At 42.6% G+C, this 27,285-nt stretch overlaps 1 pseudogene; it reads right to left on the reverse strand.

The window, feature by feature from the left end:
- Positions 1-5,131: 5,131 nt before the first annotated feature.
- The window catches only part of LOC119377375 (bifunctional 3'-phosphoadenosine 5'-phosphosulfate synthase-like), a 63,607-nt pseudogene continuing 41,453 nt past the window's right edge, over positions 5,132-27,285 (reverse strand).

Below are 27,285 nucleotides of genomic sequence, written 5' to 3' on the forward strand. Positions count from 1 at the left end.
TCAACACGAGGGATGTCAAAAATCATCACGTAATGACGTGACCATACGACCAAATATTGTGACGTCATCATGACGTCGAATAACGTGACTTCACGCGATGACGTCAGCAAATGACCAGGTGTGGTGTAGAAAGATTGCAGTGCCTCCGATCTTGGAGGCAGTGCAAAACAATGTTAGGGCACAAAGCTTTCGAGGGGGGTGGGGGGATGGGGGCGTAGAGGAACAATACATCAACGAAGAAAGGAAGACGGCTTTCGCCTTCGAGTGGTCTTAGGCGAATGCATAAATACCCTGTGAGTTTTTTTTCTCCCTTATTAGAGAGTTATAGTGCCGGGGACTCCAAGCCGCTTCCTTAATTCACCCTCTTACGTTCCCTTGTACTCTCAGCCGCCTCCCATGGGCTATACAAAGGAACGTAAGGGGCTTACGTACGCCAAGGCACTTTGGGGTCCCGGCACTAAAATTCTCTAAAAGGGAATTTTGGGGCTCGAGATCCCCGAGCCGCTTGTGTACGCCCGCTTTTTGCGCTTTTGTGGCCTTAATACAATTACGTGCGCTGGTATCTCTGTTTCTTTAAAAAAAGAGCTGTTTAAGTTGGAGAATCCCCGTTAGTGGCGAATAAAATTGTCACCATCATGAAGCGGCACGCAATCCGTCCTCTTCTTTATATTCTGCTTTGCTGCCAGAACACGTGCAGCAGACTTTTTCGGCCGTGGTATGCAATGATTCTCACGTAACGCTTGTCACGTGACATGTTCCAAAAGTCACACCTGTATATATGCTAGTCACAGATTCACATCACGCATATCAATGTTGGTGTATATCAATCAGCGGAACTGGCCACCATCGCACCATGACCGTGGGCACGTAAGTCACGCTGTACAGTGACACGTGTGTCATGATATTCACATTAACCACTTCCGTTATTTATGTTCGTCACACAGTCATGTCGCGCACTACCAATTTGTTGTATATCGAGCAAGCGAAACGGCAGCCAGAGCTCCATGAGCGTGGCACGTAAGTCATGCTGTACATGACACGCGTGTCACGATTTTCACATTAACTCCCCGTTATTTATGTTCGTCACACAGTGATGTCGCGCACTACCAATTTTGGTGTATATTAAGCTAGCGCAACGCCGCCAGCGCACCATGAGCGTAGCAAGTAAGTCATCTTATACATGAACACGTGTGTCACGATTTCGTATTAACTCCCGTTATTTATGTTCGTCACACAGTCATGTCGCGCAATACCAATTTTGGTATATATATCAAGCTAGCGAAACGTCCGCCAGCGCACCATGAGCGTGGCACGTAAGTCGTGCTGTACATGACATGCGGTCATGGTTTTCATAATAACTCCCGTTATTTATGTTCGGCCATACACTCTCGTCAAGCCATACCAATTTTGGTATATATCAAATTAACGAAACGGCCGCAACAGCACCAAGACTGTAGCATGTAAATCATGCTGTACCATGCATGCAATGATTTTCATGTTAAGACCAGTCATTTATGTTTGTCATACAGTCACATTATGCCATACCAATTTTGGTATACCACCCCATTAACGAAACGGCCAGGAGAGCACAAATTCGTAGGCGGCTAGATAGGTAGATAGACACATAGATACGCTCAAAGTCGTAGAAGTTCGCTAAGAAATGCTTCGCATTTAAAAAAACCAAGATAGACGCAAACCCACAGGTCTTCATAGCTCGAAAAGTCACCGATGATCACGATACTCCCTCATGCGAATTCTGAGAGCAGCTTTGTGTTGAGGCAACGCGAACTGTGTTTCAATTTCTGGCTATCCGCATTGGAACATTCGTTACATATTGACACAGAAACTGCCAGATATCGAGTGCTACACGCACGCCACTCTGTGCATTGCAGGCGTCATCGACATCCCCGTCACGACAAGGGAGACAGTATCAGCGCACCCACCAGCTCTGCATGCACACGAGCTCCGACCGAAGGGCGAGCACGCATGACGGAGGAAGAAAGTGATGTTAGAGGCCAGTGGTTTGTGATATCGACAGAATCTATGTTCGCTGTCTTTCGTCATCGTTCGCTCTATCGGTTACGCCGACTACGCCAACGGCGATGCCGAACAACGCAGGAACAGACGTCTAAGAGCTGCGACCTAAAAGCACAGCGCGTATCACGTCGTGGACTCGAATCGGCGTGCATAACTCAGTTTCACGATGATTTGGACACGTATAATTCACTCCATATTCTTCATTAAATTCGTATAACAATGTTCTTGCACAATTTCGCTTTTGCAATTTGTTTAGTAGCGCTAGATTTCACGAATGAACAGCGCGTACATAGCCTCAGCCGTGCGCCCGTCGCGCGGAAAGACTATATATGGCGGATGCCGCCGGAGCGGAGGCGTGGCGGTGACGTGAACAGCGTCATCGCCGCGCCGCGACGTCACTGCCCCGCCCATTCGCCAGACTCTCCCCAAGGAGAGCATCGAGGTGCGCCCTTTTCCCGCCGGCGCGCAGCGGCCGTTCGATTTGAAAAAAATGCGTTCACAAAATCTCGAGCCAGCGTTATCGCGACTTTCGTTGCCTTGGATTTTACTGTGAATGTTACTGTGGATTTTTCCTGATGGGAGCACAATTTCCCTGAGTTTTCCCTGAGTATTTGCAGACTATCCAAAATCCCTGAGAATTGCCGGTTTTCCCGGTTTTCCCGGTCCGTAGACACCCTGCGTTAGGTGTTGTTCGTCATAATAATGCGCTCTTAAGCGCGTACATGGCATTTCGACGTCATGAGTTTTCAAAGTATACGTAGCTCGTGCGCTGTAGGCAGAACGGGCTTGCGCCTAGATGTCGGCCGAAAAGGCAGTCCTTTTATGAGATAGTTGAGCATTGATACCGCGTTGCTGCATAACTAGCCGCGATGATGTCCGTCATTAAAACGCAGCCCAGAAGTGCACAGTATACCGTTACATCATACATGTCTGTATCGTGTCGAGCATGCCGTTCGTCCTAACGATCATACCGTGCGCTGCAAGTGACCCCCTGCTGCAGCAGCCGCAACAAATAAGATCAGAGAGGTTGCTGGCGCGATTGCATATCGTTGTCTCGTACGACAGACACCGGAGAGGTCGTGCCGACGGAAAGGGAACACCGCGAGATAAGCAGACCGCGTCATCGATAAGGATGCCATTGTCCTAGGGCGCGCTCACGCGCTCCACGCGCGGTCGGAACAGCTGGGGAGACTTGCTCATTGTTCCGTTAACGGATTGTTCGAAGAGAAACGAGACCAGTGGCGCGCGGCGTATTGCAATCTTCATTCGTTGCCTCATTAAACCGCTCGCAGGCGCTTCTTTCTACATACAAGATGCTTTAAAGCGCACTATATCACTCGATATGCCCGCATCCACTCACTTTCTCCTTAATATACCTGTCCAACTCTGAGACATAAGGGGATCAGCTATAAATATGCCCCGAAATATTTGGGCTCCATGCCCAGTTATAAGCAGTAGGCTCATGAATGAACAAAGACGCGTTTGGGATGTCGCAATAATGTGTATGTCAGGAGCGCAGCTCTATCACCTCTAGAGCACCTCGTTTCTTTTTTTTTTTATTTTCAGCAGTCTCCCTCCCTCTTCAGAAGAAAATGTGCAAAAAAGAACATTGCATACCTGTTAAACTGTAACGGTAGAGACGTCAGTTACGGGGAGGGGGTAGTAAGGCAACAGAAGATTTCCCGATTGCGTATTAACCTGCTAGCGGCACTTTCTGATCATAAGAGCCATTTAAGGTCTCTGTACCAAAGTGTAGATCAGGCCCTCTCAGTGCTAAAAGCAAGTCCATCTCTCGCTTAATGTTGACTAGAATCATAGGCTGCGAAGGGTTCCCCATCAGGGGACCGAAAGGTTCATCGCAGCAGCCCCCCACTACGGGCAGATTTCGCGACCCCCTCTAGGTGATTAGGGGGCCGGCCGCCCCCCCCCCCCCCTGCCCCCTATGCGCACGCCTAGACTAGATGCTCTAACTCATTACCTACACTGCCTTCAATATTGCACTTGCACAGTATTGAAATAGCTTTGACAGGGCTTTTCTCTTAATGCGGCTTGTAAGAAACACACCAACTAGAGTAAAAATCCCCTCGATGTGCATGCTGTATAGGAAAGTGGCCAAAGATTGAAGGAAATACCCCAATATATGGCTTTTGCTAGCTACAAGTGCCCACTGTAGCTACCATATCACTACACAGCAAGGGGGTGCATTAAGTGAAAGTGCCATCAACCACCACTCATCTGCTGCAAAACTGGCGATTATGCTGAGAAAAAAAACTCATGAGACTGCACTGTACGTGTAAACGTAGGGCCGAAAGTTGTGATGCAGGATCTCGGGAAAAGTAAAATATTTCCACAGTCTAACATGCAGCCCGAATTTCAAGTGTACCTCGCGCACTATGGAATTATTATGGTTTTATTAGATCCAGCTAAAACTGGGCTCGTGTTAGACTTCCACAGAACCAAATTCCATAAACTTTTTACCATGGCTGTAGTATATTCGTTAACATGACTTCTGTGTGGCTGAAATACTTATTAATTTATGCCGTGGTGAGTGTCAGACTCAATTTTTTTATGCATACGTTCTACCTGCAGTGGTACAAAGTAAGTCTTTGGCAAAGCCCCCCTCCCTTTAAGACCCCATCAAGAAGTACAGCCTAACACCATAGACGAGATCACCTTTAACACACTTTCTCGCAATGATGTTCTCCTCCTAGTCTATTCCACTCTGTAATGGTCTGCTACATTGTCTTGCTTTGCACAAAATTTGCATTAAGCTTCATATGCAACAAATTTTGTCAACCAAGCTTTTTTTAGCACTGCATGTATATTGATCAAATGTGCTACCTTGCCGTATTTCCACCACTGCAATAGCCCAGTTTGGATCTTGTGAAATTTAACGACATGTAAAGACTCCAAAGAATTTAGACACGCAGCATATTTTTGTCTTTCAAGATGTAAATACATAGTTTTTTTCAGAACCATGTTCTAGAGAAAACCAGTCAAAAGTGCAAAGCAAATGGGCTGCAGTACCTGTCCAATGAACTTGCTATTTATGCACTCTACACCAAAAGGCGTACCAAACACAAAGTCGCAAGACATTTTCAGGACTTTTATTAACAGGCATTCTGACCAGCATCGAGTTAGCCAGAGTGTAGCCGTAATTTTCATCTTAAAACAACGACTATTAAAACTTGTATATGAAAAATCTTCAAACAAACCAAATTTCTGCAATAACAATTACAATAGTGAAATTGCACAAGAATCACAATATGGTGTCTTAGAGTGCAACATGTGCGATTGCACCACAGTGTTGGCTGCTCGTGATACAGTCTTGGACACAGCAGGCAGGACCATTCATGTGTACAATGAATTTGTCAGCAAACTAAGGGCGCCTTACAAATGACATGTGCATGTAAGAAACAAATGTTCATTTATATGACACAATACACTGCCTACTGCCTAACATTTCTAGATGCCGCTATTATGTTGTGTGCCACTTTGAGCACATTGGTCCCAGTTGACTACAAAAGATGACTGCACTGTATGGTGAAGACACCTTCTTTATGTGCTCTGAGCTCACAATTGTGAGGATCACAATTCACACTTGAGCACCATGCAGAATATGGAGCCAGTTAAACGAGGATATGCTAATAGAAAATAAGCAAAAATATATAAAATATTAGCAAATACACTTTCTTTCCAAGTACAACAGTAACAAAAGTATAACAGTAAAAGTGCATGCACGTGTAAAAAGAAGTCTAAATATGCCTACCGATGACAACAGGTCGATTTCATACTTTATGGCTTGCTTTGAACCATGTTCGACACTTTTGTTCTACTTGACTAAAGCAGTTAAGCTCCTAAGAGGCACAGTCATTGTTCCACCATCACATTTTCATATAAAAACTCCAAATAAATCACATGACAAGGTAACTCTAACCCTGACGGAACAAGTTTCTCCCACCACCAGTGAAATAAGCACTCGTGACTGGTTTAAAAGCTTCGAAACATAGCGATTTCACCTTTTTATGCAGTAAGTACACTACATAATACTTTCATAAACATCAACATTTATGGTAAAAAAAATGAAAGCAATGTTCTATTAAACAGAACTTGAAGCTTGCAACACAACTGGGAGGGGATGAAAAAAATGAGGCAGGAAGGAGAAACGTTGTGAAAGGAGCAGAAAAACATTGCAGCTATAAGGCTGTACATCAGTTCGCCGCAGAACGGTAGTAATCAGAAAGAACTTTCCAGGCAGATGGCTCCATGAACCCTGCTGGTGGCTCCTGACCATGCGTGCCAGGCTGCGCATCTTGGTGCCAGAGATGAACAAGAAGTCCTCTTTCCGTTCAGGCTCAAACATTGCCATCTTCTTCTTTGTGTCATAGGCAGCAACTTGGAATGGTATGATCTCTAGTTGTGTAAGGCCAGGAGCCATGGTCAACACCTGCAAAACACAAACAATATCAAACATGAAAAATTACACAGTGTTCCCTCTTCACATTAAAAAGACATTAAACAGATGCATATTTATAATCATAGTTGTTCCCCTGTACCAGCGCAGAAATACAATGTAATTAAGGAGTTTTTTTTTCTAAAATAACCCAAACCAGAAACTGAAACTGGGCTAAATTTCACAGAAACGTAAAGCATGTGTAAGTGTCTTTCACTTTAAAAACATTTGAAATCAAAATGGGGCAATTCACGATTGTAACGTGGACTCAAAAAAGCCGTTTCGAATAAAAAATGAGCCAAATCTAGCACCCGTTTCGATCAAATTGAGCCAGATCTATCAAACCAGCGCGGCGTCAACCCCTCATGACAAAAGCAGCCAACATAGATGCAGCCAATCTGTTTCATTTATGTCCTAATGCTTTGCTACCAGGGGCGTAGCCAGAAATTTTTTGGGGGGGGGGGGGGGGGGGGGGTTCGACCATACTTTATGTATGTTCGTGCTTGCGTTTGTATGTGTGCGTGTATATATACGCAAGCAAAAGTGAAAACTTTCGGGGGGGGTTTGAACCCCCCCCAACCCCCCCCCTTGGCTACGCCCCTGTTTGCTACCGTGCTTTCACTACACAATTACTTCTTTATGGTCTTACTGAAGGCCATGATAATGGAGCGCAAAACTCGAATAGAAAGACTAAGAGGCAGATTTTCGTATTCTTTCTGCCACTTAGTGTTTTCTCTGAGTGTTGTGCTACAGTATCATGTCCTTCTTTCACTCTAAGAAGGCATACTTGAAATGGAAGACAATGGAAATAAAGATATTGGGCACCAAACTATACCTCAAGGAAGAAGACATGATTTCAAACGACTTGGCAAAAGCAGCTAAGAAGAAGTTAAGACAAAGAAGAGCTGAAGCATTGGTAGAGGGCTTCAATAGATGCTAAGAATAAGAGAACACTGCCGACTGTCCAGAAGGGTATGCCAGAAGGGTGTGCTTCCTGTTGCCAGGAAGGACCACCCACTCTACAAGTCTAGCCATTGCCATTATGTCCATGCAACAAAGAATGGCAGTGACAAAAGCTCAAGAATAATGTTAAGTTTGTCACAAAATATTTCAATATCATTCATTGCTGACATTTAGATTTCTTTTGCATGGCCAATTCAAGCCCAAATGAAATGTTTAAAGCTATGAGAGCCAAATTCAAATTTTACTTCTGAATACTGATGATACTGGGCTACATACATTTTAACTGCAATGTAGGCTTGAGGTATTTAGGCAATATGAGCATACTGGCAAAAAATTTCTGCAGCAGGATTGACGATATTGTCAGCAGCAAACAACCACGTTTTTCCGAGTTCCACTTAAAGTGGACTTGGCTTTAAAAAAAAAAGAAGAAAAAAGAAACACGCCTCTATTACAAATCTATTCTAACACAGTGCAGCTTCAGTGCTGCTTTCTAGGCTGCAACACTTTGCTGTTGCATGTGCATACCTGCCAAGTTCTGAATTCAAGATCGCAAAAGCCTGTCAAGCAGTGGGAGAAGAAAATTAAGAGGGGGATGATCGTAAAAAACAAGCAAAAGAAATGTGTTTTAAAGTGATGAATGGAGATGCTCCATCACCAAAAGAACCTTTGCGTGCTGCCACTGCAAATAATAAATAATGAAAGATTAATTAAATCCGGGATTTCACATGCCAAAACCAAAATGCAGTTATGAGGTATGCCTTAGTGGGGGACTCCGTATTCATTTGGCCACCTGGGGTTCTTTAACGTGCACCTAACTACATGGGCAGTCTTGCATTCTGCCTCCACAAAAATACAGCTTACAAGACCAGGAATCGGATGTGTCTTCATGCTTAGCAGTGCAATGCCATAGCCACTAAGCCACCATGGCAGGCCCTCATTGAACTAGAATAACATGTATGAGTTGACTACTAAAAAACGTACAGACAAAATATGGTGAATATTATAGTCACTGCAAAAGTGAAATGGCAACCTCTTTATAAACAGTGTCATTAAACTAGTACCAGTATAAAAATATGGTGTCCAACTTGTCATGTAGCAATGTCAAAACTCCTGAAGGGCAACACAAATAATTACAGTGCCTTTTACGCAAGCCATCCATGATGTGGTGGAAAGTATTCAAGTCAACAAAAGCAACGGTCACATGACATCCCAAACAACTCAAGGGCTGGCTTTCTTTCTAGCACAGAGAAGCCTACCCTCCCTTGTCCCATTGAGTGCCGAATGGACTCTAGGGTCGCAGTGGGGGACCCTGGATTAAATTCGATCACCTGAGATACCCTAATGTGCACCTAAATCATGTATATGGGTGCTTTCTATTTTGCCACCACTGAAACGCAGCTGCTGTGACTGGGAATTGAACCCCAACTTCATGTTCAGCAATGTAACACCATAGCTGCTAGACTGTCACAATGGGTACGTATGCGTCAGTGAAGTTGCAATGAAGTTGCAATGCACTTAAGCATTTAGAGCCAGTTGCATTAAATGGTAACATAATTACTGGGTTGACAGCTATATAATAAAAAATAAAAGGAAATAAATTTTTCGTCAGTACTCCTTACAGTACTTTTGGGAAAACTGAGTACAGTGTATGTCTGGCTCTAAATGACACACGTGGGACAGGACACTGCACCTTTGCACCATGTGTTGGGTCATAGAGGTCTTCTTTCGTCTCTGGATGGGGCATTCCTGCTGGGTCTCGGCCTACAATGTAGAAGTTGCTGCCGCACACCATTCTTGCCTTCGCATGCCACTGGACCTGTATGAACAACACACGAAAGTAAGAATGCCGTTTCTTTAAATGAGCGACGTCATAATATTCAAGTTGCATTATCACTGCAAGGGCGATGCAACTAATGTGATAGCAAAGAATTGATAGCTATAGAAATGTGATATAGCATAGAATGTGATAGCTACGATAGTCAGGCACCTGTTGTCTTCGCACGTGAACCCTACGCGAGGCGGAAATACATTGCCGCACCGAAAGTTAAACTGAAATGAGTAATTAACCAGAACTTGTTAATTAGCTTTTTAATTATTAACTTCAGGGCAATTGTCTTATTTAAAAGTTGTAGGACATGACAATTTATGGCATACCCATTTTTAGGAACCCTGAAAAACATGCAATTTCAATCATGAAATTGAAGGCCTCGATCCAGGTGATATCAAAACTGAGCGCGCCGGGTGTGCAGGAAATGTTGCCACTGTGTAATGTCGGAACAAAACTTCATGTGACCAAATTTGAAAAAAGGCGCATCTTATTGGATATACCCGATAAAGTGCATGGGAGGACGACTGCCGCAGTAGCTCAATTGGTAGAGCACCGGATGCAATTAGAAGGTTGCGATTCGGTCCCTGCCAGGGAAAGTTATCTTTCTGTCCACTTTACTTTCTTAACAATATATCATAATTACTACAAATAATGTCTCCTATACTTTCCTTAGCTTGATTGTCTCTTGGTTGCAATTAATGTTGTGTTTAACAAAGAAACCGAGCCCTTAAATTCCCTTTCTTTCGTTCATTCATAGCAAGGGTCTTGTTCTGGCAGACTTCATGCTTTCAGGTAGTATGCGAGGGATTAGTGGTCAGCTGCCAGCTCGTAACATGATCATGCACTACGTCATGTCAGCAGGCAAGAGTGTTTCACACTCGCTGTCATGGCTATGAACAGCGCTGACTAACACTCCCATGTTTAAATCCACAGATATACCTTATAAAGTGCATGGGAGGATAACTGCCACCGTATTTTAATTGGTAAAGCATCAAACGCGTTTTCGAAGGTTGCAGGTTCGGTCCTGCTGGCGGCAAGTTGTCTCTACGTGCACTTTACTTTCTTCACATTTAGAGCATAACTGCTACAAATAATGTCTTGTATATACTTTCCTTGGCTTGAATGTCTGTTTGTAATTTCGTAATAACAGGTTAGTATAAATGAAAGTGGTACGGCTAATTCTTCCATCTTAAGGATGCTCATTCAATGGGTCCAACTTAGTACCTTAGTTTATATATAAGTATTGTGGACACTTGGTTCCCCTAAGAGCGTGTGTGTCGTGCTTTGTAGAAATGAATGCATGTGCATAATACTTTTAAAAGGATTACTCCAGGAGATAGCTGTAGAGAAGACCAAGAGAACAATCACTCCTACTGTTTCCTTACAAATGTGACACTTTCTGGAAGGCATTTTGTTTGTATCAAGAAATGACATCAAGCAGAACAGCTTTGTTCAGAAACCGCAGATACATAGACAAGCTGACAATAGCACCAGGCAAACATTTTCTGAGAAATAAAATGCCAACAATAGCGATAAATAGCAAATCTATCAGTGCTCAAAGCAGCAGCAACACTTCTAGGAATGCCATGGAAAGAATTCCACACAAAAAAGGGTGAAAATTATAAAAGCCATACTACAATGCACTCTCAGGCACACCCTTATGACTGGGAGCATGTAGCTAAAGTGTAGCAAATTAATAATTGAGCAATGTTTGTATGACGGGAGCTTCCATTGACACAGGGAATGTTAATATACTGAGATCTTGAGTGGATTATAGAGGTGTATTTTTAGACAATACAGATTTTTTTTATAAAAGTTCTATGACAGTCAGGCTCCTGTCATTTTCGCACATGACCTCTATGCCGAGGCGGAAAACTCTTTCCCGCAGCTAAAATGACATTGATGTGACTAATTAACAAAATCTTGTTAATTTACTTTATAATTATTGATTTTAGTGCAGCTGTGTGTATTAGGATGTTGTAGTGCATGATAATTTATGGCATACCCATTTTTTAGAAATCACGAAAGTTGTACGTAGTTTGATATATTCACCATCGAATTCAAAGGTGAAATCGAAACTGATCACGCCCGAAGCGCACAAAGTGCGGCGGAACACCGGAACAACACGTGGACAGGAACAGACAAAATTTGAATGAAGGCACGCTGAAGCAGAATCTTGTAAAAAAAAAATCGGCACGCATTCGAAATACACAAGCGACAGCTTAATGTTTCTGTGCTATGGGTGGTGCTTATCGTTTTTCTTAGACTATAAAGAGGCACGAGAAACTATTCCGCCTGGCTGCAAGAAGAAGCGACGCAGTGGCCGCCCTGAGTTTTATGCTTCCCAGACAAAGAAAACATTGATACTGTGGTTTTCTTGTGCACAGTCGAAAAAAAAAAGATAAGCACCAAACATACGCGCAAAAGTAAGGCAATGCGTGGGCACAAGTGAGAAGACTTGCAGCTTTTCAGGAAAACATGCGGCCACAGCGTGCCTTCATTCAAATTTCATCACTCCCTTGCGACGGGTAGTTCCGGTCTGACGTAGCAGAACGATGCGCTTCGTGCGCGCCTTGCGCGATCGGTTTCGATTTTGTCCTCGAAATTCGATGCGAATATCTAACTATGTGCAACTTTTGTGATATCTAAAAAATAGGAATACCATAAATTGTCAAGCACTACAACTTTGTAATCTAAGCACCTGCCTCAGGTAAATAATTAAAAAGTTAAATAGAGTTTTTGTAATTAGTGACAGTGTCATTTTAAGTGAGGGTAAAGTATTTGAGCCTTGACGTGGTGTTCGTGTGCGAAAACGAAAGGTGGTAACTGCATAGGACTTATAAAAAAAATTGTATTTTTTTAATAAAAATTTTTGTATAAAACTATTTTTATAAATTTTAAAAACTTCCATAAAAATTTAATATCTTTAAAATAGTACACAATTTAAAGCAGATGTGCATTAGAATTAGGGCTGTGAACTATGTAAAAACTTTGAACGCAGCTGATGTTATATATTAATAGGCACATTTCATTAGAACACAGTTTGGAGAAGTTCGAATACTTGACAGACATGAAGCCTTAAAAAAATCGGATATATATTGCTTGAAGTGCAAATGCAGACATCTTTGCATTTGCTTCTACTTGATCTGTGCTCATACATGACACTCATGTTATAGTAAAATTTAGTGCTTAAGGAGAGTGTTGCTTAAGTGCTACAGTTCTTTTTTAAGCAATGGCCATAACAAAGCGCACAATGCCCCTATGTAGCAGTTGGGTGCAAGTGCAGCTCTTTTGTCTGCTCATTTGTCAACCTTGGCAGCTCTAGCCATGTTCCAGAGCTTATAATGAGCTTAGTTCCTATTGTTGATAAGAAATGCTTAACAGGCACAGGGCCAACTAAAGGCATTTGAATAATGCACAGGTTGGAAAGACGCGATCGTGCAAATTACACAATTTTACCAATTAGCAATGGTCAAATTTTACTCTAGTGGTTAGCAGTCTGTCTTTCATATTCGCAACGTCACTGCAGCGTTGGGATTCCAACAACGTAAAAAAATGTGCAATAAATGTTCTTGCTTTACAATCAGTGACATTCAAAGTTACTGGGACACTACAGCAAAAGTCCCACTTTTGCTCAAAGACTAAGCATTGATAGCGATGTATTGACACCTACATAGTAAACTTTGTAGCTTTATTGGTCGTTATGCACTATATGGCAATGCTCTTTTTTTTTTATTATTGCTGCAGAATTTGCAGAAATGTCCTCTAAAAGGTAGCATTGTAGTCCTTGAGATCAATAACTCAAAATGTCAGAGATTACTTGCAAGAGAAATCAATATACATAATAGAATAATTACCAAAATTCACTAATGGACTCCAAATTTATTACCTTACAATATATGTTGCAATTTCTTGTGAATTGAATTCAGTATAGTTGAGTTGAGTTGAATAAACTTTATTTGCCCAACGGTTGATATTGTGCCCAGGGCTAGGCTGTATAGATGTCTGCAAGGTATATCCACTTGGAACAAATATTAGGGACAAGTCGGTTTAAAAATATCCATTCCTACTAATTGTATAAGGAAAACAGACATGAGAAAGAAACAAGGAGTAAACAAGACCAGGACTGGCGTTGGGATTTTTTTCATTTAGCCCTTGTTCCTTTTGTGCTTCTTTACCTTAGTCAATTATGAACCAGCTTGGCACAAGAATTTTTACTAAGACATTTCCAAAGTGTGCAACAGAACACATGGGTGTGCAGTTACTTCTAAGGAACCACGAGTACATTTTACATTCGATGATGCATGTCTTGAAACACACACATCCTCAGAATTTGTTTTAATTATGGTTGATATGCCTAATGAACTCTCCAGCTATAATTCCTAAATATCCATGAGCCATAATGTAATAACTTAATAGATTTCCGCAACTTATCAGATTATGCATTTAACTTTCTGCAAATGTACAGTGTTTTGATAATCAGGCTCAAGTACAAAATTATCCTATCTGTTGCAAGCGATCTTCAAGAAAAGTATTTTAAAATCAATGACATACCGGCATTACAAGTTTCAGCACAAGAAAAAAGGCAAAGGAAGTCTGGCTGTCAAAACTAATTTAGGCTCTCTTAAGTGTTCCTTTAGGGTTGCATCTGACTAAAAAAATTATGATAATGACCTAAACCTAAATGCAAATGGCTACAAGCACCATTTTAGGAGAAGTAATGAGGGCACTAGCTGGATGCTGACATTGCTAACAGTCACCTTCAAGAAGCTGGCAACACAGAAAAATGAAAACAACACTTTAAGAGGCCATAAAGAAAAAGAGAGGAAATATTGCAGCTGAAAAAGAATATATGGAGCTTAAATGAAAGGTGCACAATAATAGTCACTAGGCTGCGCATTGTAAGCAATGTGATAATGTATTTAAAACTACGGTTCACATGCGTATGTTAATCATAGTAGTGAACTACGGCACCATGTGGTACTTAAATCAATAGTGAAACCTCGGTGATACATTCTTGCTGTGTTACATTTCCTGGGCTCCTGCGCTCCGAAACTTCAGTCCTGTTTAATTCCCATAACGTATGTATTAGCTGCCGTTTTTTAATCTTCGCTTGCAGGCAGTCATGTCCAAAAACCGTAAAGCAGTCGGTATTGACTGCTGTATGTCACCTCTTAAAATGGTCATATTGCCTGCCATGTGGTGTCACCTTCACAAGGAACACCAAAATCGCCTGTTGTATCTCATCGACACTTAGCAAGGTGGCTAACTGCCAGTTCAAAGGCCACTAAGTATGCATGTAGGCTTCCTAAACTGAGCACATGTCTGTGTGTGCCATTATGGCTGCTTCAACCCCCAGCTTTGCCAAGCGTTTATCGTGGAATCTCACAAATAAACTAAGTGATTGATGGTTATAATGTGGGCTTGCTCCAGTCACTTTCATTTCCTTGCAGTAGTGCACACTAAAAACAAACTTTCCGGCCTGAAAAAAGTTATCAGACGCTATGGTTTTCCCGGATCGTGCAATAATTTTCCACAATTACCTAAGAACGCAACAGCAAGATTCTGCTGTATTTTGTTGTGGTAGTTAGGTGCGGTGTCTCGACTTGCACAAAAAATTTATGCAACTTCAGTGCTGGTTTTAGTTGACGACAAAAGCAGGCACTCAATCCATTCGCCTCCTTCGGTTTAATAGTGAAGGTCTTGACCCAGCATATTGATGGCTTTAGGTGGCATGCTAAGGTTTATTGGTAAGCCACCAGCTCGTAAAAAATTACGCGCTAAGTGATGATGACATCTGGCAACAACATTCCACATTACTGCCATAGCCACAAATTACGCAGGCCAGCACTGCCAGGGTTACACAAAGTGAAATGATTATAGGGATGGGCGAATATTCGGGCGTTTCAAATATTCGAACGAATATTACAGTACTCGAATTCACTTCGATACGAATTTAGATTATTCGAAATTTCTAAGTATTCGAAATGACTAAATATATATATATATACATTTGACCGCAAATACCCTCCTGTAAAGGTGGTTTCACTGCAGCGTCTGGTTGCTGTGCCGTGAAACAACCCATCCAGGGAAAATCTGCACTGCCGCGAAGCTACACTTCAAGGTTAAATGTACATATTTTTTTTAAGTTTAAAAGGTGTTATATGGGCTTATATGCGCTAAGTATAGTAATTTTTAAATTGTAATGTCCACTTATAACCTACTGCTATTCAAATCTGATACTATTCAAGGCTGCTTCATTTCAAACCAAAAAAGTGACATTCACTCATACTAGTTCCAATTCTTAAAAATATTGTGCAAGGGTCTTGAAAAAATGCTTTTTCTTAATAATATGCGGTAAATACTATTCGAACTATTCGATTCGAAATTATTCGACCAAATCACTATTCGCTTCAGATTCGCTTCGAACCTCAAATTCACTATTCGCCCATCCCTAGAAATGAATAGGAACCAAGAAGGTGGACAAGGGAATGATCATCATCGTAGTATAATGGGCAGTGCATGACATGAATAATGTGAAGGTTGTTGGATCAGTCCCCACCGACAGCTACTATAGCTTTTTTTTCATCCTAATTCATTTTCCCTTTATCTGAAGAACTAATCCTTTCGAAAGCACTTTTTCTCCCAGAACAACTTCAGAGTGGAATCGACTGCCTGCTACAACAGTAAGCATATTTGATAACAAAGCTCTTGCAGCCGCTCTTTGACATCTCGTTCTGTATTCAGCTGTAGTTGCTTTTATACAAAGTTTATTTTTTATTACATAGTTTTTCTTTGTTTATATTTGTACAGTGTTTTCTTTTTTTTTTCTCTCCGTCTAAGAAAGTTTTTTTTTTATATTGGCGATTTACATTGGCATTCATATATGCTAGTGTTGCTTCTTAGTGCTCATGATTGTGCGTTTCTTTTTTTTTTCGTTCTTGTCTACGATGTGTAATGTATGGCGTATTTTCATCAATCTTGTTGCAACTGATTGTTATTGTGGACTACTATTGGGTATTCAAACTGCTCTGTATACCCACCCCCCACTTTAATGCCTGAATGGCGCTGTGGGTACGAGAGCAAAAAATAAATAAATGCACTTCAATTAAAACTACAAATAACTCCCCCTATGCTTTCCTTGGTTTTATTATCTGTTGGCTTCGTTAGGTTGAGTCTAGCAAAGAAATGCCCCCTCCCCCGACCCATTCTCCTTCTTTCGTTCTGTAGGCAGACCAAGTGAACCTTGTTAATTTTTCAGCATGCTGAAAGATGAACATACATAATGTTCACACATTAAATTAGCATATTGTAAACTTTGTAAATCAAAGCCTTGGAGTTAAATGACAGGCTCCTAATCACCTCTGTTGGTCCAGCATACATCATGGGGGAAGGAAAGATGGCCAACACTGTCAGCTTGGGATCTAGGACACCACTGTCGAGTACTGCCTTGTGCTGCTTTCATGCGCACTGCCAGGGGTACATCATCATCTTTGGTCCAACCACCTGAGAAAAATAAAAAAGCAACGTCTATGGTGCTGCCAGTCATAGAAACTGTAGCCTTGGTCATTTGCCAAATGAACACCGGATCACTACAACGAAACAGGTACCGCTTCGCATTTGGGATTTCCTATGAAGTCATGTTGAGTTGTAAATTTTTCATTTACTCAGTGCATCGCGTATTCGAGGACATGCCTTCTAATTGTAGACATCAGCATTTCATTCCATCTGTCTAGTCCTATGTCTTCACCAACCTCTCGGTCACCTACCTAGCACACTTATGCCAAACAGCAACTTCAAGTTCGACGCCCAACAGATGAATGTATACATGATACTGAGTCCCTGCATGCAGACAACAGCATCTTGAAGATGGCCGTTCTCATGAATGTTAAATCCATTACTTCAGAGTGAGTCAAACAGTTCACAGACAATCATCATGCAAGGCAAAGATAAATAAATGGTGCATATTTGTCAAGTCAAATTCCCTCAGCAAATTGTGGCCATGAGTAAGAATTTTATATACCAGTTATGGCCATGGCAGAAGTAGCATCAAGTGCCAGCCAAGCATTTCTGCACATGATGCCATTACATGCCACCGTAGCCTTTACACAAGGCTTGTATAACCGAAGGGCAACTGGCTGCGTGTATATGAGGCCATGCCACTCTTGATGCGGCCTTCTTGGTTTTCAAATAAAATTGTTATGCTTACATGTATAGGCAGTCATTGAGAAGGAGACCAGAAAGCAGCCATACAAGGTAACACTTGTTAAAGCTGTTATCATGGAAGCACTGCTCAACATTTACATGCACTATCTGATTAATGCTTACAGCTGTCACTGAAGCCATAGTCAGTTATTGAGACTGAAGATGGTTTTATGGAGTATTGTAAACTGGTAGAAGAATGTAAAAATTTTTATGGTTAATTTTGTCTGCAATATTGCTGCTATTCCTGAAGTTGATTGCACTCTCATATACAGGTGCATCTGGCCAACAACCTTTTATCATTATATAACCATTAAAGAAAATCAACAGTAATTTTTCATTCGATTCCTCAAATTAGTGATGTGTATTAGAAATGGGTTAAGGTGCCTTGCTTCCCAAGTACTCCCAAGTGGATGAAGCAACAACACTGGCTTCCTGTAACCTTTTCTGTCAATGTTTCCTTGTGTCTTGCATGAGCATGCATGGCCATTGTGAACAGGGTCCTCAGTTGAAATGCAACACTGCATCTGCCTGTGAAATGTTTCGGCAATATTGTCACACATGCCCAACTGTAAGCGTAACTTGCGAACACAAGTAACATCTGGTGCTCATTTCCCAATTTTCAATAGTTTTTCATAGCTTTGCATGTGCCAAATATGCACCATCTGAATTTATTGTGCTCAGTCCCTTAGCCAATATAGTGAAAGTATACCATAAAAATATGAAGATAGGCTTAAGAGGAACACACATTAACATCACTTAACAGCAAAAATAGTTAATAACTTCATTTTCCAAGTGAGCTCTGCAGCACTACTATTTTTAACATATCCACAACCATTATGAACATAAATGCAGGTAATAATAATAGTATTATCATTAATAATTTCCGTGGTTTCACGTGCCAAAACTACAATATTATTGTGAGGCACACTGTAGTGAAGGCTTCAAAATTTCGACCACTGGGGTTCTTTAACGTGTGCCTAAATCTAGTACCAGGCCTCTAGCATTTAGCCTCCATCGAAACAAGTCCCAGAGCCGGAATTGAACCTTCGTCTTTTGGGTCAGCAGACTAGCCCTGTAACCACTGTACCACAACTGCAGCCCAGATTTACAAGGTCGATAGCTCCACTAAGCTTTATGGAGCTTTAGATAGACAATATCAAGATTAAGTGCAGTAAAGGATGCTGTAGGCCCTGTTCCATGGGTATGGAAACAGCAATATACGATCCCGCTTATATCGAACTGAAAGGGGTTCTGGAATATAATTACAAACAAAATGTCAGCCTGAAGTTTAATCAAAATCTCCATGTTCCTGACAGTTCCACCAGGTTGTGAAAAGTGGGAATTTATTTCGTATTTGCTTCTCAAAGGCTGCATCAACACTCTAAAGACTGTGCAAGCCTTGCAGGATAAGTTACACTGCAGCACATTTTTATTTGCGATAAGATAGAATGAATGCCTAGCAGGAACAAATCAGCCTGTATGGGTAGGTGCCATGCTGATTAAAGTAGCGAGTTGGGCCTGTCGTACATCTTTGCTAAAAACTGCAGCACAAAAAGGACACAAAGACGACGCTCGTCCTTGCTGTCTTTGTCCGTGTCTTTGTTTCGCTGCAGTTTTTTAGCGCCAAATTGTTATCGGAACATCACATGTCCACACGAGTGGAGAAGGTAATTGTGCTCGGCTTCAGTTTCAGAACAGACTTCCTTTTCAAACCAGTTCTTGCTTCTTGTCTGCCCTAATCCGCACATCTCTTCTCGTGGTGCGGCTTGGCCCTTTGTTCTTGGTCCTTCCTCCGCGTCCATTCTACAGCTTCTACTGGTGGCAGTCAGTCGAACCCACTTATAACGATCCCGGATAACGATCTATCGGTTATAACGACCATACTTGGTGCCTTACGATTTCTATGCTACCCATTGAATTGCGTCCCATATAGTGAAAATTTTCAAAGCCTCCTACTTTTACAACACCTTCAGACCCGGTCGCGGTAAAATATGGCGTATACGAAGCGAAAAAATTTGAAGTAGGCCTTCTGAAGCATGAGAGGCGCGCGCTCAAGCGTGCCCTGGTCTAGTTTACTCGTGACGAAGATACCCGAGATCGGCGAGCACCGCACGCCTGCTTTCCGACGATACAAGCGAGGTCACTCGCTTTCCAATCGTTTTCTGAGTGGCAGAATGGCAGTGGGGATAAAAAAAAAGAAGAAGAAAGGAAGAAATAGTAGGCAGCCTGGAAGCCTGCAGTCACTTTCGCACGGCAACCTTTCCTGCGCTGTTCTCTGCATGCTACGAACCGCCTACGATGAACCATGCCTTGGAGCGCAAGAAGCCATAAATGCAATAAGCGATGCCGCGATAACTTTTCGGCTCTTAAATGTCACTCCCTGCGTCCGCCTCACAATGTGCCGCAAATGTCTTTCATCTTTCGGTTACGGCAGAGACCAGCCGATCAATGATTACGACTTCCGCGCGATTGCGGCGATTCCTTCACGGATAAGCATCAGAAAAGAGCGAAGGCGATGTGGCGGCCGGCGATGAACGTTCCATTATGATTTATCGCCGACAACCTTATCAGTCATCTGCAGCTATCGGCTCGCTGCACGTGTGACGTAAACTGTTCGGGGTGACAACGGCTCGCCGCACCCGTGCACGCTCCGAAGTGAAACGGGCACAAAGAGCGCACAAATGTGCGTACAAATGCAAGCAGCCCAGCAGTGATGGCGTAAGCCGAGTAGGCGACGCACTTCAAGCAACTAGCCAGGCATGATCGGCTCCAAGTAGCGGTACCGCGGTTCAGTGAAACGGTGTCGCTTCACTGCAAAGGCGGTTTAATTCACTCGTGCACGCAGCGGGCCTCGCTTCACAACGCGAAAAGGCCTAACTTCTCACCGGAGGAGTTGTTAGCACTTTTCAATAAAAATGCGCAGAAAAAAAAAGCGACTTGGTCGCTAAATGCATGTTTTTGAGGGTGAGACCATTTTAACCAACTACCGATATAACGACCAGTTTTCGCGGCACTTTCGAGTTCGTTATAAACGGGTTCGACTTAGTACTACCAACACTACACACTGTCAAGATTAAAAAATTGTGTTCAGCTTGCCGAACATTAGAGCCCGTTTACAATTACGTCTAACACTGCAAGGACGAATGCAAAGCATTTACTAGTTCAGTGCAAACTTTGGACCTGCGAATAAGTATCATGCTGCTGTCACTATGGCCTTTCCATGAAGTGCAGATGTGGTGTACAGAGATTCAAAACTCGTACAAAAATTCATCAAAGGGGGTGAAATTCATTTCGGTTTATCCCTAAAATGCCAATCATGGAAAGCACTTGTCCACAAAGACAAATTCGATGGTGCAGGTATTTCCAGCATGGCATCGCATGCATGGAGTCGCACAGTGAAAGATGGCTCTATCCATACTTTCTTGTGGACTGCTTGATGACCAACAGTAGCAATTTGCATAAGTCATGCACATATGTGTGGCGAGCAAAACAGACATGCACCCAACTCATTTTTCCTCCGTGGTGCATACTGCCCTTCAGATTCTTGTTTCAGAGCATCTTCCAAAACATTGACTTTAAATTACTCTGTACTAAATATCCTAATGACATAAGAAGTTATAGTGCCCTGTTGAGAGAAGTGCATTGAAGGGTTGGGCTCAGAACAATGTTTGGTACATGCATAGTACAATGCTACTACACTTTTGCATGAAGGACATATCTGAATATCAGAGTGATATTTCCAGATCAATGGCGCGATTTTGTACGTGTTCTTAAAACGAACGGAGGCGGTCCGTTGCATCTAGCTGCATGCGAATGGCCAATGTGATCCAACCGCGACAGACATCACGGCCTTGCATTGATCAATCGCGTGCGGCTGGATGTAACGGACCGCCTCCGTCCATTTTAAGAACGCGTACAAAATCGCGCCACAAGTGTACTTGAGTAGACAAATTGAACTGTTTCACTTGAAGTGAGCCGTAATGGATTTGTTAATCCAAAGAGCCATATCTGACATGCAAAGGTAAGAGTACATACCCCAAGCTTCGAGAATGCTTTCCTGAGTTCTTTTGGTGAGCCGGTATTCGTCAAGTCCATCATTCCAGCGAATTCGCTCTAGAACTCAAGCTCACCTCCAACAAGCCAGTCACCACTTTCGTAAATCATCTAAAAAAAGAAGCAAGTTTAATGTAGCTGGCAACTGTACATATGACATGCTATGAAAAGACAGGAAGTTTTAGGAGAGGAGAATGCAGCAGTGCTTGAGGAGGTTCAGAGGCCCTTTAACAGCCATGTTATTCTATGTAATTAAGATGCTTCAGAATTAGGAAAGCAAGCCACTTCAAGAGTGCAAAGCTTATTTCGTGACAATGTCCTCATGCACAAGCTACAGACTTGTGCTACAAGATGTATAAGATTCTCACACTTATGTAAGGGTGCCCCTTGCAACTTGTTCCGAACTGTCTTGAGCAGCGTTCCTCCTTGCGGTGGGGATAGAATTCGGGTTGGCGTAAGATATCAACACCTTGCCATTGTACTTTAGCGCAAATGCAGGCTCATTTTCAAGGCGATCCTTATCCTCTGTCGTCACAGGCAGTACAATCGGAATTGACTGGTTGGTAACACCACCTAATGAAGACAAGTAGAAGTCATGATCCAGTCAGCCATATCTTATTACACTTTTGGTAAAAAATTACACCAGAAAGTAGGCCATGAAATAGTTCCTTAGCTAGGCATTCAACCCTTCAATGCCTTCTCACCTTCAAGGTAACAGCCAAAGTGCTGGCTCTGTAGGAATTCAGCCTCACGCATAAAGCCAGTGAGGGGTGTGGCCCAACCTTCAGATAACACCTGGACCCACTGTAGGTCCAGCTTGGAAATTTCCACACTTGGCAGTGCCGCTGCCTCTTCCATCGCAGCTGGCAGGTACTCAGGGCTCACAAAAAGTTCCTTGACACAGTCCACCACACTGCCTGGGATGACACCCTGTACAAATGCCAGTATTCACACAGTGAACCAAAGAATTTACAACAACCAAGCTGCCAAACCTCCTTATACTAAATCCAGGTATTCAGAATAATGTATGTATTGAAAAGTGTAAATATGCCCTAGAAGAATCCCGAATAAAAGTATAGGAGCTTTCAACCAAATGTCAAGCTTTCTTTGTAAACTAGTAAATTAATATATTGACAAATCATTGTGGAGTAAAAAGATACTGTAAGTGCACAGCAGTATACACTGCGCTTTCCCTTGGCACCCTGTAGACATGGCACCACCCGGAATGAATCCCCGACTGCTTCTCGCACATGATGGCTTGTTTAAGGGGCACAGTGTTCCATGAGCATTGTACCAATTCAAACGAAACCTCCACAACAGCTAGCCATAGTGGCTCTTAAATGAGTGGTGACAAAAAATTTGTGAACCTCTGTTTCTTCCTCTTAATCAGTGGCTACTGACTCTAGCGGCAACGAAACTCATTTTGCCCCAGCGCGAGATAAATGCTTAATTATAAGCTCGTATGTTACGACCGGAGGCAGTTTCAATTTCGAAGAGCACTAGGTGGCCCCGCGACGTAGTCGGCCTACTCGTTAACGAATACTATCAGGTGACCGCGAGATCCAGTGAAGTCACTGGCCAGCTTCTGCCATGTTGTCAGTGCTGCTGTTTCGTCTGCTGTGTTGAGCGTTGAGAGTGCTTGTTTCCTCAATCGTCAAACAATGTTGCTTATCTAGTGCGGCGATGGACAAAAGAGCTGGGAGGAGTGTAAAAGTCAGCCAGAAAAGCTCGATTCACTTCACGAATCTCGCTGGTGGCTGCAATTTTGTCCGTGTCGTCCAACTGAGGTGACGTTTACTGCGAGGCTTGGAGCAGCCGCAGCATTAGACGTGCTGAAACATTTGCGCTTCGATCATTTTTAAAGTAGCAGGTTGAGAAGTGACGAAGGAAGCAGTAAAATCCCAACATTTGCGCTCTGTAGCCGTGTTTACGTGCAACATGCAAGTGACGTGATGTACACTTTACTGACTCGTATTTAGAGTGGACAACGCTGCGTTCTCAAGGCATACCAATCCCATGTACGCACATCCGACCGCCGAAGCAGTTATCTGTCCACTACGCAATATGATCCCGGCAGTAGACAGCTTTAGTTTGTCTGTAGACTTCCTAACGTTTGCGGATACCTGGTTACCAGAGCTGTTGACGGCTGCAGCAATAACAGCAGCTGCAGAGCCGGTTGTGACATCTTGTGATGTTTTGTCCAACTACAATAATTTTTTTTTTCTGTTTTCTCCGTCGCGTTGCTGTTCTTGTCGCAAAAAAAAAAAAAAAGCAACGAGAATACTGCGAGTTGCTAATTGTCTCACTGCTAATGCTTTACTGTTATGCTTAAAGCGGGCAAGTTGCTGCAATGTTATGCGTTAGGCTATGCGTAATCAGGTGTCGCCACCAGTGTTGCCTGTTTCAAAGTTGCAGGAAATAAGAGGCGGGCACATGTTTGAACAAGAGATATGTAGCTTCAACTGCATTATAATTTCTTGCATTGCTTTCTAGTTTTCTTGCACCATGTTTGCCAAAAAGGCATTCACTTTCTGATTATAGTGCACAAAATGCTAAACAAGATTACAATGAAAAATATTTATTATATAGCATGCAAGCAGGTTTGGAATCTGTTCCTTCAGGGTGTGGAATGCCCATGCCAAAGGCTAGATGCAACTTTTGCCAAAAGCTTCAAACCTGCCTGTGTACTCAGAGCTGTCATGAAGCCATTAAATGAGGCCTCTAAAAAATGCTTCAAAGCTCTAGGTATGCATTAAAACGTGGTCATAAACTGGTCTATGCATAACAATATATGTTAAGTAATTCAATATAGTGCATATGCAAACGCAGCCACAACAAAATTTCATGAACTTTTATGGCGAGTTGGTTAGACATGCTACAACACAGCTGTGTTACATTGTTGGAACACTCACGGCGACCTGACACAACAGCATGTGCAAGTAAATATAGCACTCTGGTAGAATGCATCGCTCTCCAGCAAGTTATGAGCTCTGTGGCACCCCAGGTGCTGCACAAGCACTGACAGTCCTGTTTGAAGCTCTTGGCACTCCTTGCAGTGGATCTTAAACTCTCAACGAAACATTTCAGTCAGTTTCAATACAAACTAGCAGGTAGCACAAAAGAAGGGGAATTGTTTGAGGCGCTCGTTTCTTTGTTAGACAACCAATGAAACCAACAGATGGACGCGTAATTTGAAGGTTGTGGGTTCAGATCCCACCGACAGAAATAGTGCCTTTTCGTCCACTTTAAATCCTTTCAATTTAGGTCATAATCATGACACTACAGTTAAAAAACAAAAATAATGTCCTCTATACTTTCCTCGGCTTAAATGTCTGTTGGCTTCATTGGCTGAAACTAGCAGCTAGTTACACTTAAAACTGGCATCTCACCCTTTCTCTTAGGAGTTCAACTACTTGTTGCACGCAGTCTTTGATGGTGTCCTTGCCTGCTTTGATCAGAAGGTCTGGTTTGGCAGGTGCTTCATAGGGCATATCTATTCCAGTGAAACCTAAAGAACCCCATAATTTGTTTAAGTCATAAAAGTTGTATCATGTTAAAGTGCCAGAGTTATACATCACATCATGGTCTGTGAAAAGGATAACCAGAAATAAAACTGTACCTAAATGTCATTGCCTTTGTCTTTGCGAAACATGACTACAAACTAATAAAAAGAAAACTGGTGTCTAGCTAAAAGCAGTATGAAGCCACAAAGGCAACCCATATGGAATAGTTACAAAGACTTGTGGTTGAAGAAACAAACTTCCTAAAAATGAACTTACAGGTGAGTGGCAACTTTCACTCTTACGAATCTGACTCCACATTGGAATTTTCAAAAAACAAGTTTATTTTGCTGATATGTTAGCCACAATAGAAAAGCCCCCCCCCCCCCCAAACCCCCAAAGTCACAGTTTCGCCTCAAGGACGAAGCAATGAATGCGATAGCAAGAAATTGGAACGCCAAACGCCACAGAGAACAGCAAGCAGCTAGAAACTTGCTGCGCGCTACTTCGGCGAAACGCTAGAAAGTTTTAGAATTTCGGATCCAAGAAATTTGCGAGCCTCCAGGACGCATGCGCAGAACGCAAGCCACTCCGACTCTTGCGCCCGCGCCGTCCCAAGACCCTGCAGCGCCTTCCTTTGGCGGCGAACAAAACTGGAGAGCGCATGACCACAAGAGAATAATTAAAGACGGCGCTTGGCAGTGGCACATGAAGCCACGTCTCTCGTTCCCGCAGGCATCGATTCTCGTCAGTAAAATAAAACTTCATTTGGGTCTAGTTGTTACATATTCCAGAGGCTATGTCCCTGCACCCATCTGAATATGATTTCATGTCTTCGCGTATCTAATACACTATCATCCCTGTTACAAGTTTTGGTTTGAACTACGTACGTTTTTTTTTCTTTGTGGGTGTCTTGTGCATTTGCGCTGCAATTTTAGCCTGAGGATTCTGGTTCAGCTGTCTCGTTTCTTCCCTCCTGTGTCATAAGTCTACAAGAGCCAAAGCGTTCCCACTAGCTCGCGCCACCACGAGCCACGGGATGCTCTTCTTTTTCCCTGGCCGACTGGCCACAAGTGACGTGGCACTACACCACCAAAATGGAAAACTAGCATGGGTTGCCAGCGATATGACGAAAACACAATGCGGGCAACGATGCAGCATGGACCGCGTCTCGCATAATTTTAATTTCGCCATGTGTGGCGTCCCGTGCGTTTCACCCAATGCCGCGTGCGTTTGTATTCTGCCGTTAGTATCCTGGAAAACGAATGAGGCATGGCGTAATTGTCTAAGGCAGTGAGCTGCGGAGCGAGGGGTAGAACGTTCGAAACCCGATCGAACGCTTCGGAATTTTTTTCTTCTGAATCATTTTCATTTGCGGCTTTTACATACATATACATATCCGGGGCATGACGGCGACGGCAAAAATCCGCCGAGAGTGTCCTATAATTGCTATCGCAATAAAAATCACACGCACTGAGACAATAATAAAAAACATATACAGGTGTGCACATGCACAGAAAAAGCCGATTAAGAAAGTATCCCCCACATTAACAAAAAAAAAACAATATGCACTGGAACTGACCACGATGAAATGTACCAGCACAAACTGTGACTTGCGAGATTACTGGTTTCTTAATGAGCATTTTCTTCACACAGGCATTCTCAAAACATTTTTCTGGCAGTTCTGCAGATCCCCACTCGTACTATATGTGAAATATGCACACATTTCTATACATAACTTGGTTGCTCTCCTTAGCAAGTATGTGAAACTAGTCAATCACCAATGCATTACACCTTCGCACAAAGATGCGAAGACATATTGCTTTCGAAAGAGGATAGTAAAAATGCCATAACACATAGTATAAAATGAGTGCAAATTCATTACTTAGCAAAATGCATCAGCTTGCCTTTAATTTGTCCTGCCCGAGCTTTCCTATAAAGACCTTTGACGTCCCTTTTCTCGCACACTTCCAATGGTGTCGACAAAGCACTCAATGAAGAGCAAGCCGGCTTGTTCGTGTATCTCTCTGGCCATAGTACGGTCCTGCAGAGAAAAAAAAACCACATCCACAAACTCAAGAGTAGCCAAATAAAGGACACACATAGATGCTTAATCAATTCTAACAAGCACTTTTTTCTTGGGAAAATAAGTTTGAGTTAGAATCCAGTACTACAATATCAAAGCTGCAATAGTGAAAAACTCTTGTCACTAACATTTAAAAATGATGCAATCCAATTCACACATC

Source organism: Rhipicephalus sanguineus, unplaced genomic scaffold, assembly GCF_013339695.2.
Source record: "Rhipicephalus sanguineus isolate Rsan-2018 unplaced genomic scaffold, BIME_Rsan_1.4 Seq442, whole genome shotgun sequence".
Taxonomy (NCBI): domain Eukaryota; kingdom Metazoa; phylum Arthropoda; class Arachnida; order Ixodida; family Ixodidae; genus Rhipicephalus; species Rhipicephalus sanguineus.